Source organism: Calonectris borealis, chromosome 3 (assembly GCF_964195595.1).
Source record: "Calonectris borealis chromosome 3, bCalBor7.hap1.2, whole genome shotgun sequence".
Classification (NCBI taxonomy): domain Eukaryota; kingdom Metazoa; phylum Chordata; class Aves; order Procellariiformes; family Procellariidae; genus Calonectris; species Calonectris borealis.
The window spans coordinates 34,134,900-34,152,370 of NC_134314.1; positions in this window are offsets into that span (position 1 = coordinate 34,134,900).

Genomic DNA, 17,471 nt, shown 5'->3' on the forward strand with positions numbered 1-17,471 from the left:
ACCCTCTCTCCTCTGAAAACAGTCTCATACAAGTTTGGAAAACTTGTTTGAAAACTTGTAGAAAACACGTTTTTCTAAACTTGTGTGAGACTCAAGAAAATGCTGGATGGGAGACTGAGAGAGGATGGAAGGAAAAAGGGGCAAGGAAAAAGAAAAAAGTGAAAAAGGCACTTAAAAAAAGAGGTAGGGGGAAAAGCTGCTGAAAATGAAATGAGATAAGAAAATATGGAAGGGAAGCAGAAGAAGATGAAAAAATAAGTAGCATATATGTTTACTTTATAGGAAGTTGGCTGACAGGCTGAATTTCTACTCTGGTCAGGGAATTGAAATTATGGTGGGCTCTGGATGAAAAGTGAATAGCAAATATCCTAAATTAAGAACTCAAGAGACTGAAATCTGTTTCTAAAACTGTTCTGGAACAACAAAACCACCATATTTTAAGACCGAAGCTTGTTGATGAACAATTTGCAAGCAGAAAACAGGCTAAATGTCTTGGCTAAGAAAGCACTAGAAAATGCTTGCTCAGAAACACTGACAAAATGAAAGACCGTATTCTGTTATCAACTTGCCTTACTCTGAATTCCATTTAAAATAATGAGATAAAGAACCTTTTGCCATTAACAATAATATTGGATTTTCCTTTCCTGCAAGCAACTGTCCAGGTCACTTTGTGGCCGGTGGTGATTTACGTAATCATTGTAATCTTCTTGTATGACAAATGGTAAATTCATTTTTCAGGGGTGAATTCTGCTACACTTGTGACAGAAATGTGAGGATGGGGAAGTAAGAAGAAGGTCTGTGTGGAAACGAGGGCTGGTACCTGGTGGTCCTGGGCAGTATTGCTGGGAGGCTCACTGACCTTATCCCTCCCTGGAAACATGACATCTTGGAGGCACCGTACAACTAGTGCAATATTTATCAAGGAGATATGGTCTTCCCAAAATACATCAGGAGAACTATCATGATTTTCCAATAAGAAAGAATGCTTGAAGAGAAAAGACGATGAGTATTTGATTATTTATTTGATAGCAACACCTACCCCAAAACAAGTAATTGACTCTGCTGTAATCATCCTGGCAAAGATTTCTCTGTGCAAGAAAAGCAGCAATCTTTCAGAGTCTTGACAAGTAAAAGAAGTGCTAGCTGTTATTCAAATCTTAGCAGAGGTGGAGCTAAGGATCCTAAAAATGGGAGAATCTGTCAGGACTGATGCTGAATGCACCCATTGATGGGTTTCTGGTGGGGTGGGCGGTGCTGCAGGGAGCTGGGGCTGGGGAGCCGGTGAGGTTGGGGCCAGGCCCCCAGTGGGGACCGAGCCATGGGGCCGGCCAGTCCCCTGCCTGGTGCAGCCCAGCCGCGGTGCCGTGGGGCAGTTCAGCCCATTAGTCCACGACAGTATCTGAGTTTGGGAGGGAATAAAAACCAATCCATGGGTCTCATCCAAAAGGCTACTGCAACCCTCTCACCTCAGAAACTCTTATCTATTGTTTATCTATTGTCTTTTATCTCTTATCTGAGTGACTGTTTGAGATTTGTAATGGCAAGAAAGTGCAGGAAAACCCTGCACTGGTTGCAAGATTCAGTGCAGCAGGGTGAAATTTTCACTCTAAAATTAATCTGGGATAATTCCTGAGCTTTCACTCTTTCACTGTTTTTAGCCATTTTTATTCTATCATCTTCAAAGGAGATCCGCAGTCCTGATTGACATCACTGTCACGAGAGCAGAAATGCACCCCTCGTTTCTAACAGAATGGTCTCCATATTTCATCATAAAGTCTTCTTCTAGGAAACCCATTGCTTGCATGACAGCACTCTGAACTATAAAATCTGTGAGAAAGGGTATCTATCAGAACATATCTGTACTTTTTTTTTTTCTAATCCATAAATCAAGCAAAGCAGAAAATAGGAGGTGAGGAAAAACTTTAATTTAGTATTACATTTCCACGGTAATAGAAAAATTCAACATTGTAGAACACAAACTGATCTAGTACGTGCAGTTTGCCAGACTTTGCTACACGATGGGTTAGAACTCTTATACACCTCTGGATCAAGTTGGAGGCATGTAACCACTCTGCCACACTTCAGAGAAATTTGACATGTCAATGGGGAGAAGGGAGCTAAAATAACAGCAATCTCTGCTTTAAAGACAGGTTTGTGCTGCCATACAAATCAAAGGTGTATGCAGAGCAAATGGTGGTGGAGGTGTTTATCTGGGTACATTTTGTGAAGGTCTTTGTGTCTTTGAGAGAAGCTGTAGGAAGAGCAGAGGCACTCAGAGAGAAGGCAGCAGTATTGGCCCAGCAAGGGAAGCTCTGACACAAAAATCTCAGGAAAATAAGAGAGAAAACATCAGGGGGTGATCACTAATTGACAGGGCATTCCTTGCATTACTTTAGAGCTCAGAGAAACAGAATTTAGTTTTGTCTTTGTGAGGAAACAAAGTTGCATTAAAGCCATCTGACGCTATTGTGATATTTTCTCTTTGATGAAGTTAAACTGCAGTCTGAAGTCTGGTCAACAGGTTGGTTGAGAAAGTGGTAAGAGCTCTAAAGATGAAAGTATAAACAGAGTGCAAGTGAACCAGTAATGAGAATCAGATATCCTGGATTCACACCGTTAACAGCCTCCAGAATATTACAGTTCATGGATGCCTAAAAGCACTGCTGGGTTCACAGAAACACAGAACGGTTGAGGTTGGAAGGCACCTCTGGAGGTCATCTGGTCCAGCTCCCTGCTCAAGCAGGTCCACCTAGAGCCAGTTGCCCAAGAGTGTGTCCAGGTGGCTTTTGAGTATCTCCAAGGATGGAGACTCCACAACCTCCCTGGGCAACCTGTGCCGGAGACTGGTCACCTTCACAGTGAAAAAGTGTTCCCTGACGTTCAGGTGGTATTTCCTGTGTTTCAGTTTGTGCCCATTGCCTCACTGGACACCACTGAAAAGAGCCTGCCTCCGACCTCTTTGCACCCTCCTTTCAGCTATTTATATACATTGATGAGATCCTCCCCGAGCCTTCTCTTCTCCGGGCTGAGTAGTCCCAGCTCTCTCAGCCCTTCCTCATAGGAGAGATGCCCCAGTCCGTTAATCATCTTAGTGGCCCTTTGTTGGACTCTTCCAGTATGTCCATGTCTCTCTTCTACAGGGCAGCCCAGAACTGGACCCAGCACTCCAGATGTGGCCTCACCAGTACTGAGGAGAGAGGAAAGGTCACCTCCCTGGACCTGCTGGCAGCACTTCTCCTAGTGCAGCCCAGGATACCATCAGCCTTCTTTGCAGCAAGGGCACATTGTTGTTCAACTTGGTGTACACCAGGCACCCCAGGTCCCTTTCTGCAAAGCTGACTTTATCCTAAAACCTGGCAAAGACAATGCTGAATGGCTAAGACTGCGATAGTGATGGTCACGCACTGCATGCAGAAACACTAACACTGCAGAATGGGCTAACATGTGGACAGGCTGCCATCTACTATGCTGCAAGGTAGAGACCTAAATTTAACGTGTCTGAAAAAAGAATTAAAGCTCAAGAGTTGCATATCATATCAGTGTAACAGAGTGTACCAGTAAGAATTTCCTTTATGTCTCCTACAGTCATTAATTTCGTGTATGGAAATCGTGTGCCTGCCAGAACTGGAGAAGAGCTGGAATTATGCTTCAGCCAGAGCTTGTGCTCTATTATTATCTTACGCTCTATTATTATCTAAATGCAGAGCATGCTCTGGAATCAAAACTGTTTTCTGTGCATCTGGTGATAAAAAGTCAGGGCAGAAAGAGTAGCTATATAGCTATTTTTTAAATTCTGTGAATACTGTTCTTTCAGACAGAATTCATAAACCAATAACTTCTTATCTTATATTCATGAAAAGATTACCACCAGCATGTAAATGAGATATTTAAAATCTTAATCACTCTATCATTTATAAATATAATTTGAGATTTTCATGTAATTACATTACAAGAAATCCCATAAAATAAAGGTGAATAATTTATCACTTACATGGTACAGCCAGAAATGGAGACTCCAAAGTGGATTGTAAAATCTATTTTTATTTGGACTTTTTAAGCAACAAGAAATAACATTTTAACAGATGATACTGTAATATTGGCTCCTGTTAAGATCTTCCTGATACTCAAAAACATAGACTAATTGGATTGGGACACACTAAAGCTGAGAGAGGAAAGGGGAAATACTAACATATGCAACAACATATGGATAATGAAAGAGCATATGCTTATTATAATAAAACTGTGCTTCTGATATTTAGAAGTTCTGTGGTAAGGAATGAGTATGTGGAAGTCAAGGCCCCCGATGCAAAATCAAACCCTCATGCATGTTAAGTATAAGAGTCTTTACAGCACATAGAAACGACTCTTTCAAACAACACAAAAACCGTGATCATGTTTCTGTGAAGTCAGGTTCGTGGAGATGCAAAGATGCAGAGAGCAGCCTGCACATGGAAGAACTGCAAGGAGGGAACCATCTGTCTAGCAAAGGTTGTATCATAATTGCACAAGCTTCTGCGACCGGACGCTGGTGGCTTTTATTTGTCACTGTCTGTTCCCAGACAGACCTTCTACCAACATACAGCAATCTGCAGAATGGCAAACAGAAGAGACAAGTGGACGGCTTTCCCTCCCTTAATACTTCATCAATGCATTTGGTCTGATCTGGTTAGGCTTACAAGAAAGGGAAGTTTATGTTAGATTTTTTTCTTGATAGCAGTGTGCAGAATAAACAGGGACTTTACAACTTGTACATAGCACAGCCAGCTTATAAACCATTAATGGTCTGAGTAGAACCTGATTAGCAAAATGAAGTTTTTACCTAAAGGACAGGGAGGCAGCTTCACAATGACCCTGTGTTTCATAAGAGTATGACTACAGTTTATTTACCCAGATTTTTAATCTGGTCCATATATTTCTTGCTAAAGTTGATCACCCATGAAGAAAGTTACTCGCAGACTGCAGTTCTGCTTTGTCAAAAGCATTTTCTAAGCCAAACAATGGAGCAACACCAGGAGAGAGAGCTTGCAGCATCATCAGTCATTTCTATATGTCTATAAATGTTTTCTGCTTCTGACTTCTGAAATAAATCCATCCAATTGGCTTTATATAAATCGACAGGAAGGCGATTTGAATCTTCTGCCGTATGTAAAAGATGTGCTATTTGTTTCAGTTGCCTCCAGAGTCGTGTTGTCATTTGACGGGGCCAATGACTTCCTTCAGCTCTGCATTGCCTCTCTTTTCTCTTTCACCTCAACAGAAAAACATGCACATAGGTGAGAGCATCTCTAAAAATATCTAGAGTTAGCTAAAAGGAGTGTTAATCTGAGGGAGAAGTGTGAAAAAGAAGGCAGATGATAGAGAGAAAGGGTACAGACACAAAATAAGCGAAGGCTTAATGGTAGGGGGGGCAGTCGATACACAGCCATAGCTGTGCAGCCTTTTTGCTCTCTACGACATTTACTTTAAGAGACCCCAAGTTAACTCCTTCAGAGACACAAGGGAGAGAAGTGGGAAGCAGCGGATGCAGCTCCGGACCGTGGCCGGCTCTGAGGGTTTGCCACTGACTGCGGTGGTGCAGGACTGGCTTTAAAGCTCCCCCTCACCCCAAAGCTCCCCCCCCCCGCCAGCCTGCAGGCAGCACTTTCACACTGCTGGAGCTTACTTAAATAAGAAGAGTGTGAGTTAGAGCCAGGCTAACACAGCTGAGAACATTAGCAAGAAGAGTGCTAAAACCCAGTCCTATATGAGGGGTTAATTAACAATGTGAACCACAGCAGCAACATTGACAGAAGGCTAAGAAGATACTACATTTTCTCTAGAAATAACTGTAAACAAAGCATTTGGGTTACTAGACTGCACTGGAAGTAGAGAGAAATAGCCTGACTAGATTTCTAACATTACAGGGCTCATACATGATTAAACTCAAAAGAAGTTTAAATAATTGTTGGGAAAATACAGGATTCTGCTGCAGAAATATTTTGCCAGTGGCAAGTGGCCACCCCAGAGGCAGAAGTCCTGCTTCGGGTATCTCCTGTTAAGGAGTACAAGGACAGCATTTTGGGATGGAGAAAACCTGAGTGATTTGATGGAGAGAAGTCATATAGGAGGCCTCCTCACTGTCCCCTCCTGGAAAGGTGATGTGAGCTTCTCCTGAAGTCTGTGTCTCCTGCCAAGGCAGAAAATGAAACAGTGACTGCTCCACCACCAGGCAGTTTGTAGGTGGAAGCTGGCTCTGGCTGAAGACTGATGAGATTGGACCCCAGGAGTCATTGCCAGTACCAGATGCTCAGTAACTACAGATATTTATCTCTTCTCTCGTGTGAGGAGATATTATTCCCCTAGGTGTTATGCCTCCTTGAGTTTTGCATGCAACGCTAGAGATCACTTTTCGCTGTTCTGTTCTGCACATCTTTGTGAAAGTCTATATCCCACATCCTTTAGGACACAGGGACTGTTTGGTCTGTGACCTGATCATAGGGCTTACTGCTTCTCATGAAGAAGGAGGACTGCAAAGTAGTGTGCTCTGAAAAGAGGTTCTTGAGTTTTCACATTTCAAAGGGATTTGAGGAGTCTAAATACATGGAAGGCTTTGGCTGGCCGCATTCACTGCAGCCCCTGGGTGAGGGGTGGAGGTGAGACCTTTCATCTGGGTAAGTGCCCAAGGTGCTGCAGAGAGAGAAGGGGAATCCTGCTCCAATAGTCAAAAGAAATGTGTCTGTGAGAACAGTTTTTAATTTGCTTCTTTTAGGTCTTTACAGCATGAAAGGAAATGCTCATTTGGACCTGCAATAGGTGTAGGTAGATTGCAAAATCAATTACATAGTTCCTGTGCTAAATAAAGATGGGGTATGCACAGGACCAAAATAAGTGCAGTGTCATGTCTTTGCTTTTTTTTTTATATAATGAATTCTTTATTTGTCTGTTTATTTGGGTTTATTGAATGTTCAGTGGGTGCGTTAGAGAGCTGTATGAAATGTAGTAACTGAAAACACCCATCTCTGACAAAATGATATCAGATCATTTCATAGCTTCCACATTCCTGGAGTTGAGGCATCTCTTTTTTTCTTCCCAAATTAATTCCAGAATAAGCAAATAGGAAGTAAAAATAAAGGAAAAGTTATTTACAGGTGTTCAAATTACATTTCATTTAGGGTCAGCCACTTAAGACTACTCATATACTTAAAATTAGGTGCATAGTCAAGGGCACATCTGAACTTAGGCCTTGAAAATACCATGCGCACTCCAAAAATCTCTCACTGTTTAAGTTGTTGCATTTTCCCAAAACACAGTTCAAGCTTTAGGCCAGAGAAAGAAATCATAACTCTGCAACCTACTGATTGCAACACTCAGCGGAAAGCAGGGGACAGTGCAGAGACAGTCCCTGTTAGGAGAAAAAGTTTCTGCATTGTATCCAGTGGCTAGTATAAATAAAATGTTTAAATACCCCTTAGTACAGGAATTGAAGCCAGAAGTTCTTGTTCAGTGACCCTCTATTAATTATATCATTTGGCCTGTGGTTATTGAACTAATCTTCTGCAACTTGAAGAAGTTCAAATAAGACAAGTAAATAATACTCCCAACTTGATAACGTAATGGTGGCAGTGCTCACCAGGGATGCAAGAAAAACAGGTCTGAAGCCTCACAAAGTGAAGAGAGGTCTGAACCTGTGTCTCCCATTTCAGAGGGAGTGCTTAAGACAGGATCCCAGTTTGGCCAGAACGAGGAGGTAAATTTACCTGCGCGGTGTCTTTAGAGTGATACCAGTGAGTTCTATGCATCTCAGGGCAAATTGTATTAGAAACAAACAAACCTGGATGTCCTAAGAAACTCAGAGTAAGGTGGATTACAGTGAAGGACACATAAGCAATTATCTCCTGTCTCCTTGTGCTTTATCAAGGCTTGCTCTCAGTCCGAAAACTTTTGTGATCTTCCTGCTTTGCAACAAACTCTACCCAGTCCCTTCTGGGTTCCTTGGAAATGTCTTTTCTTCTGACGCCGTGAACTCGTAGGGCTGCTGCCACTCTTTGCAGCCCACCTGCTGCCCAGCTCCTCTCCTCTCTCCTGTCTCACCTTCCCCTGAGGGACTTCTCCCAGCTGTGGAGGCTCAGGTGCTCCTCGGGGCTCCTCTGTGGTGGTTGCTTCCATAGTGGTGTGCCAGACTAAGACCGTGGCAGCCCCGTGGGCCAGAGCATGCCTGGCACGGTGTTCCAGCCACCCAGTGTTGGGACAGAAGAGCACTGAGGCCACTGGCAGCCCTCCCCGACCAGGATATTGCAGGTGAGTTACTGTCTTGTGATTTACCCTTGCCTCTGAAGCCATGTAAATGCCACATCAGGACCATCCATGCATGTGGATGTCCTTGGTCTTGTACTTGTTCCCATGGAGTAGGGTCTTTAATCACTCTTCCACAGTGCCCAGTGCAGAGAGATGGGACACTGCTTGCCATCCCACAAATGCCCTTGTGGAAGCATGATTCTTCTAATACTAAAACACACATCTAAACAAATTTTACCCCCCAACCTGTTTCCCTCTAATCATATCAACCGATCCTAGGGTGGCTAGTTCACATGAAGACACCTTCTCTATATCCATCCCCAGTCCCCCAAATAGAGGAGCTGCAAATTCCCATTTGGCTCTATCCCATTAACAGCCTGGTCCAGCTTTGCCGGGGAGCATGCAGGAGCAAAACACCCCTAATACACGTTTGCACAATGAGCACAGTGGGGCTGGAACTGCTGGAGCTGCTAATAGTGCCTGCACTGTAAGTGACTTCATTTCGTGCTGCTCCACGTTTGGTGGTAGGTGTGTAAGGGAGAGGAACGCATGCCTTTTCAGAAGCCCAGCTTCTTGCGGGAGGCATGTTTACTACAGCTGGTGGAGAGGTTACTCCTGACACAGTCGCCCACTGCACATTGCGAGCATCCCTTTGGCAACACCTCAGGCTGCAAGAGGAGGGAACAGCTAAGGGGTCCCTCACCTCCTTTCCTTCTCTGCAGTCCTGAGACTCAGCCTGGTCCTGAGACCAGTCTTATTAATGGAGAAGAATCCCTACTAGCTCAGGTATGACTGCTGTTCGGTAATTTTGCATGTGGTAGCACCAAAAGTCCCTCTTTAGGACTAGAACACCTTTGAGATATTTCTTCTGGAAACACAAAGGAAGAGACTGTCCTGCCCTGAGATGCCCCCAGCCTAAAGAGTTAGAAACCCAGGAAGCAGCTCAACATTTTGGTAGGTAGTGTCCATTTGCACTGGTTAAATACCATCTCAAAACATTTCTGTCAGCATGATTTGTCCGTGTTTGCAGTGGATTCAGTCATCACGTGCAGGATTTTCTCTCTCAGGTATGGTTAGACACGTAAAGAAGCAAGCATGAACTGGAGAGTCACATTAAAATGTGAATATATTATGTTGTTGAAAATAATTTCAAAAAGCTTTAGAAATTGGAAAGACCCCTAATATCTACTGCTGGGATGCAATCTGAGTTGGAGGGAAGTCTTTCTTTAAAGTAGAAAATGGTGACGAACTGCATCTCTGTCAAATGTTATTACATTTCCACACTGAGCTGCCACTTTGTCTCCCAACAAGAAGAACATATTTAATAAATGTGGGATTTATTTGTGTCTCCAGTTTCAAAACAAATCCATTCTGGACTCATTCTTTTTTCAACTTCTGTTCATGGGCATGTTATTTAAAAGGAAGTGAATGGATTAAACTCAGCTCTTAGTTCCCATTTGTCATGTCTGCTGTTTTGAGGAATTCTATTTCCCAGCAGTTTTGAAAACACTCTGTCCAATCTAAAGGGAGACCATTTTGTTTCTTTAGCTGGAGTTTCCACTGACACCTTTTCTCTACGGGCTGAGTAATCAGCATTTTCTAAGAAGAGATCAGCACAAAATTAGACACTGGCTCAGCTCATCAAGAAAGTGGAGGTCCCAACCCTCTATGCTTATGGAGGGAGAGAGGTGATATATTTTGGAGTATCTGGCCAGTTCTTGTTGTGTATTTCATGCATAATTCTTACTATGTGCATAATAAGAATATGCAAAAAATTATAAACTTAGAGGATCTGGACCTAAATATTAGCCCTTACTTCTCTTAAGCAGACCTAATCAAATGGTAGTATTTGACATATTCTCTTTCCTCCTCTCCTTCCTGTGACTTTTACAATTAGAAGTCTTTTTTAAAGTGAAATGTGCAATTTCGGACAATGTTTCTTGAATTACGTATGTATTGATGTTGTTTACATCCTCCTTTCCTGTTTGTTTCTGAATATTCAACTTAACTGCGAGTTTCCTCTTTCTCCTGTGCTTATGTTGTTTTTGCTTCCCAATCCATATTGTAAATTATGTGCCCCACAAAACCTTTTTTTTAACGTATGGGCTGATATAAGGATCACAGACTTATAGATGGGCCTATATCTACAGACTTTAAAGACGTTCATTAGTTTTGTTTCATCTGAGATATTTAAGTAGTTATTCTGAATCTCTGAATAACCTGTATGACTTTAGGTAAATGCCCTGAGGATGCATATCCAAATAGCTGTACCTTTGCCTATGTTGCCTGAAGCAAGTCACAGAAAGAAGCTTAATATTAATAATAAACCAAAGTTTGAAATCACAGCGTCAGACCTCAGGGAGACCCTGCTTGTGCAGTGAAGCCCTGTGATGAATTTCCTGAGAGCAAACAGTCTCCTCTGCAAAAGTGGGGCGAGTGTTGGCAGCGCCGGCTTTGGAGGATGTGAAGGACAGGCCACTAAATTGAAGGCTGCTTGACAGCAGAGGCATGGGGTGACCCGGACAGCACCTCCTGTGTGCTGGGGCCAGCGCTTTGCTGCCTGCTTCGGGCTCTGGCTCTACCGCAGCTGCCTCTGCCCTCTTGGTGGTTTGTTACGCGCAGCACAACATCTCTCTCCAGAGGAAGACTATGAGGTGAATTAGTGGGTTCCTGCCCTGGCTCAGGCTGCCTGGTGGGGCAGGCAGAAAGGGGTTCAGGTGCACGCCTTGCCTGGGGGACCCTGCACCAGCCTCCCGCCAACGCCAGCGCTCGGACCATCTCTAGGCGGCTGCCACAACCAGGTGCCCCACAAGCAAGTGCTATGGCCGCCTGCACCCCCTGGCTCGAGCTGGAGATGGGAAGCCCCACAGTCACCACCCATCTGCTGGACATGAATGCTGAAGCAGCGCTTTTTGAAATACTTTCTGCTTTTCCCTGGATCAGTGGCTTTCCTGGATGTGTGCAGCCAGCAGCTCTCGTCAGCCGATGAAACCCTGCTTACAAACTATGACCTTCTCCTCAGCATCAGATGCCTCTGTCTTGGGTGTCCAGTTTGAGAGTCTTCATCAAGAGGGCAGTATTTGTATGCATTAGTACGTCCCTTTTGAAAATCAGACCTATTTATGAAATCCCAAATTGGTCACATATACAAACATTGCATCCAAACCAATGCCCACTTTATGTATAATTCATCGAGACTCACTTGATGTATAATTCATCTGGACAGACCAGAGATATTTTGGCCGGGCAGCACTTCTTCCATGTAAAATACATTTCAAAGTATAAACGCAACTGAGGTCTTACCAGTACTGCGATTATTGCCATAGACTTTGTAGTGTGCTGAGCCTCTCCTAGTTTTGAAAGGATCCCAAATAGCAATCTTTAATCATTTCCCTTTCCACTCTTCTCCTTATCAGCTGTCTCCACACATCAATTCCCCCTGAACTTTTGTCCTCTATTTTTATCACGTACAATATTTGTTTTGACTTATTTAGATTGCAGGCTCTCTGAGGAAGGCAATGTGCTTTATCTGCTTGGGAGAAATGGCCGTGGAAATGTATGGCACTATATAAATGCTTTGTAATACTAATAACACAAAATGTGTGTGAAGTTTGTGCAGTTTATGGTTAGTAGATTTTATGGTGTCTAAGTCCTTTCTATCACTTGAGATGACAAACACCTTTTTTAATGCTCTCAAGGCATCTCAAGCCCCTCCTTCCTCTTCTTGTATTATCATAGAAAGATAAGGCAATGTATCTTTTTTATTTTTCTTTTCTTAATGTGGAAGGCCCTGGGGGGAGGAGGGAGTGTTGCGTCTGAGCTGAATGTATCAGCAGAAATCACTCAATAGCATTTTTAAGCATTAACGATGAGAAAGATAGAAATCTCGAGACAAGAGGCCTGAGGCTATGTTTTATTTATCAGGAGTCAATTTTCTAGTGAAAAATTGTCCAGTGTAAAGTGGTATCAGAGTTAGGCCCATAAGGACCTGAACTGCAGACAAAGGTTGAAAGGGGCAATGATAGAGAAAGAACAGTAGGAGAAAGAAAAGAAATATGAAATATCTATTACAATAAATGTTGCTGGAAGCGTATATAATAAGACTGATGAATTGGAGGCATATCTGTTGCTGGAGGGGTACTGTATCATTGGTGTTGCCAAAGCATAGCACAACCAAGAAAATGATGGACTTAGAAACACTGAGGAGCAGAACTTACAGAAAGGATAGAGCAGGTGATGTGGAAGGTAGCGTGGCATTAACACCAAAGAGTAATTTTATGTTTGATGAAGGAATATTAGGGCTTTATCTGCTAACGAAGACCCTGACTGAAGTTGTGATAAGAACAGGCAGATTGGTTCTTAATAGAAACTTATGTGAAATTATCGCACCTCCCCGAACTTTTAACAAGTCACTGCCACGGGTAGTTCTTCAGTTGTTTTCTGCATAATAATTTCTGCATAATGCAGTAGTAATTGAAGGATGTTCCCTTTCTCTCTTGACTTAGACTGTGCTTTAGGAACTGAAATTTCCTTACTATCATGCATTTTTCACAATTAAAAGACAGTCTGCTTATACCAATAGGCAGATGTCCTTCATAATACAGTTCAGTATTACTTAGATACCCCTGCAGAAAGCTGATACCATAAAGCAAGTAACTTGGACGAACATTTCTTTCAGAAGGTATCTTCTCTATGCCTCGATATCAAGAACTGGAAGTCAACCTCTTATTTTCCTCGTGTTTTGTGCTAGAATTCATCAACCTGCTGTTTAAAAATATGATGAGTTTAAATTTTATGTCTTCCACTTCTCAGTGATTAGTTCTTGCTATGTCCATAGTTTTGTTAGCAATTGTCCAAAAGCTCTGACTGACAGCACTAGAAATGTCAACTGTATATTTAAAATCACATTTAGTACATGTAGAAAACAAGAAAATTTGTGTCTTAATCCTCAGCAGTCTATTTCATACCTGTTCAGGCGAGTGTTTCTCTGGGGAAGTGCAGTTTTCATTTTCCATCCATTGAGCCTTTGGCCTCTTCATGGAGTCAGCAAACAACAGGGCCTATGTTGGATGCGAGACACTAGACTGAACCAGTAAACCAATTTTGCATCAGACAGTAGCTATCTTTGCTGTTTTTCAGTCTGACATTTTCAGAATCATTGACTTGCTGGCAAGAGACACTAGGCTCAAAATACAGTCTTATTATCAGTCCCCTGAGCTGGCCACTCCACTAACAATTTTTATTTAATTTACCTCTGTATTATGCTACCACTGCTAATTATAAGGTCTACAAATTGTGATTTTACTATCAATTTACTCCCTTTGCAATCTGCAATTCTCAGCCTGTCTGTAACTCTTCCTGACTCCTATTCTAAACCAGCTTTAACAATACCCTTTTTCTTTTCATGTACAGGCTCAAATTTTCAAGTTGTATGCACAAAACTTCCCAGGCATTTTTCCAGTGTCAGATTTGTTTGCCTGTGGCACCTGATATATCCAAAGATACAGAGGAGGATTTACATGAACACTTACCATTGCATGCTTCCAATTAGTGTTTATGAACTGGGATTTTGCAAAGCTAATTAGATATGGAGTAAGACATACAAGGATAAGATTCAAATCATATGAATCATCTGTGATTTCTTTTGGACCATGACTTTGAGAGATCGTCATCCAAACTGATGCTCAGGAGTAAACAGAGAGCGTACCTCCAAGCAGCCAAATCTCACTCCTGGATGTCTATCTGTAGTAATTGAGTAGATGCTCTCACTTTCTCTAAATATGCACCCTGTAGATAGACACACATCACTGCTCAAATAAATCAAGGGAAAGTAGCAAGCTGATGCGCCATCATAAAACACAGCATCAGTCTCCCAAGGGGCATATTTGTAATATACCTTTACCTCAGGTGCTCCTGTGTATTGGGAAAACAAATGGAAAGTTCTGCTCATTCACTGCAGAAACCTATCTTACTCTTTGGGAAGGTGTTTGTATACACCAGTCTAATCCGTTCTTGTCTCTCTGCTCCTACAGTGCGGGTTGCATCAATAGATCATGCAGAGTTTTCCTCCTACGGCTCTGAAAGTAAACTTCTGTGCATGATGCACATTGATATGAGGGGAATGCTTGCTCCAGCAGGTTAGGACATTTTAAAAGATTTTGGACTTGCTCCCATTGAGAGTAGTGGCAAAATGGCCTTTGATCCCTGGGGAGTTAAGGTAAAACCCAAGATTTCTGGCAAAGAAGTTAACAATGTAGAAATTAAATGCATAATGAACTGTAGAGTTTCCTCCAGTGATAATTTTGTGGGGTCATGACATACAATGTCTGGCCCGTTCTTACATGAGTTTCAGATGAACAGAAATGGTCCACTGTCCTCCCCAAAATTGTACAGACAGGCACCAGTGCCTGTAAGAGTCTTATTCCAAAAGGGGCAAAATATCACACAGTGATAGAAAGAGAATTAGTGGGGGGGGTTTAGCATAATCGCTGCAATCAGATCAAGTTTTCCCCTTGCCCTGAGCAGCATGCATACATACAGGCACTCCAAACCAAGGTCACCTGTGAGTTTCGGGTATGACCCTCTGCTGTCGCTTTCTCCCCAGTTTTAGCTACTCCTGGTTTCCCTTGCCTGCTCCTGGGCTGCAGCTGGCGGCAGTGACACTGCATTTCTCTGCTGCTCTGGCTTGGCAGTTCAAAGTCACTCTGTGGAGGAAGACAGCTCTCTGATGCACAGCCCTAATTCTTATCATTCTGTCACAGCACAATATTATCAAAGAAGGGATTTTCTGTGATTAGCAAAAAAAGGCACAAACTGTGGTCATTAGCACTATCAATATACTCAAGCAAGCAAAACAGTGCAAAACTACAAAGAGTGTTTGTTTTTCTGTGTCTGAGCATTATGGTAAAATATGCTTCCTCAGTTATTAGATAGCTCATGAATAAATATATTATTATGTTAGGCATCGCACGCTTGCTATTGTTCTTAAGACCATGAGTTTCAAGTTACGTGAAGGTTTTATGCAGAATCAGCTTAGAGAAAGAGGGAATTGCATGAGCAGCAAAATAGTTTGCTCTCTGCCGGAGGTGCTGATTTGCATCAGTCCCTGAAGCAAAGTTGACCCCTGGGAAATAGGGATTCGCTCTTTGGTAAAATTCCTGCAAGAAGAATTGCCTTGCATGCCTTCTGGCTTTTTCTTCTAGAGATCAGGGATATGTGTAAATAAAGCGAGTTATACTTAAACTGTATCTACAGTGCAGTTTGCATTGTAATGTAGAGATACTTCAGTAAGCCTTAAAAAAACTAGCTCAGCTCCTGGAAGCTGCCTGCTGCAGCTTAACCTGGTTTTCAGCTCTATAGAGGTCTGCTGTGGGTACCAAAAAGAGCTGGCCTGGAGCTGAAATGCAGATTAAGTTGGGGCAAGAGGGAATGCTTCCAGGACTTGGGGTAGCATCTCAGCTCTTACCCTTGAAGAAAACTCTGACTCTGCGTCCCTGGCATCTTCTCTCCTGCAAGGTCACCTGCATCGTGCTCCTGCTCGGGAGCAAAGACACGATGCCTCAGCACAAGTCCTGAGACTCAGGGAGAGATGGCTGCATGTTTAGGTTCAGCTCTGTTAATCGTACCTTCCTCCTTTCAGGCTGAGGAGCACCAGCACATTGAAATGAGAGGAGGCAAAGTATATGTAAATAAAGCACGACAAACTGATTAACACAGAGAGAAGTAATTTATAAGCAATCAAAAAAAAAAAAAAGCTATGTGAAGCAGATTGTAATAAGCAAGAGGGCTTGCATATTCCCTTCTGTAGGAGGAAGAACATCCAACACCACCTCAAGAGTACCTTTCATTAGGGCTCGCTCTTTTCCATTTTTTAACACACAATGTTTTGCTTTCTCCCATGCTTTTGGAGGGACTGCAAAATTATCTTATCATCTTCCCTGAAGCCCTGCTTAAAAATTCTCCTTTGCCTCTGTGTGGTAGCAGGACAGCGATTGGTATTGTTATTTTCTTGGGTTGAATGATATGTTTGTTGTCTGTACTAGCCTGAAGAGACTTTGTGAGGTATTTGTAACAAAATGTCTAATTTCATACCTCTTATTTCTTTCCCTTTGGGGCCTGAAGAAGGTATCAGCTATTTCTCCACAACATGCATCTGCTCGATAGCAGCCTCATAGGTGACGGTGAGGCTGCTGCTGCCTGTGGTCTCCAGTTCCCACAGTGGCCTTGCACCTCTTCGTTTTGATGAAGAAATGGACTTTTTCAGGATTACAAGTCATACCCACATTTTTCTTTTGCGTTGTATTTCTTCAGGTTCCTTGTGGCTCTGGCATTGGTTTCCAACCAGCAGGCATTCTTGTTTTCAGTTTTCTGTTGACTGAAACACCAAGTGAGGACGACTGGCACTTCCCTGGTGCTGCTCTGAAGTGTAGCCATAAGCAGGCACCGGGGTCTGACTATGCTCTGTTCCCTGAGGCTACCCCTGGGAAAGGCTCCGCACCCAGCCTGAGTCAGTGCCAGTTTTGTTTCTCACTTTCCCTTGAGTGGGGATAACATGGATTTCTTGATATTTCCACTAAAATTGCCATTAACTGGGGCTTTTTGTCCCTAACCGGTGGCCCAGCAGCTAGTACTTTGTCAGCTAGCTCAGCCCTAGCAGAAAGAGAGGCAAGGAGTTCTCAGACAACCAGGTTGTATTTTTCCAGAAGCACAAGTAAATGTACCTTGCACAAAGGACTTGATTTTTTTCTGTGTCTGCTGTCCAGATTTTATACTTGTCTTGGCCTCCTGTCTTCAGCACATGCAATAAACTTAAGCAACTCCATCCATATTGCTGTTCATTTGAGGCCAATATAAAACATGGCAATAACAACTTTCATATTTTCCTTAAAAAATGATTTTATAATACCTTAACATTTGCCTTTCTGTTGCCTTCAAACCAAAGTCTATCTCATTCTGAAGGCTTCACTTTACATTGATAAAAAGCCTGGGAATATGCCATCCCAGCCACCTGCTAAGAGCCTTAATTACCCTCTGCAGTCTCATCCTGCAACAGCTCTGGCAATCAGTGATCCATGTTTTGGCTGGGACCAGACAAGTTTTGGGGTTTTTTTGAAAATCAGATTGACGTGAACATCATTTTGCTTCGGTCTTTGCTCCACTACATTCCTGTCAAGTGCTTTACAAGTGTGCCTGCCTTC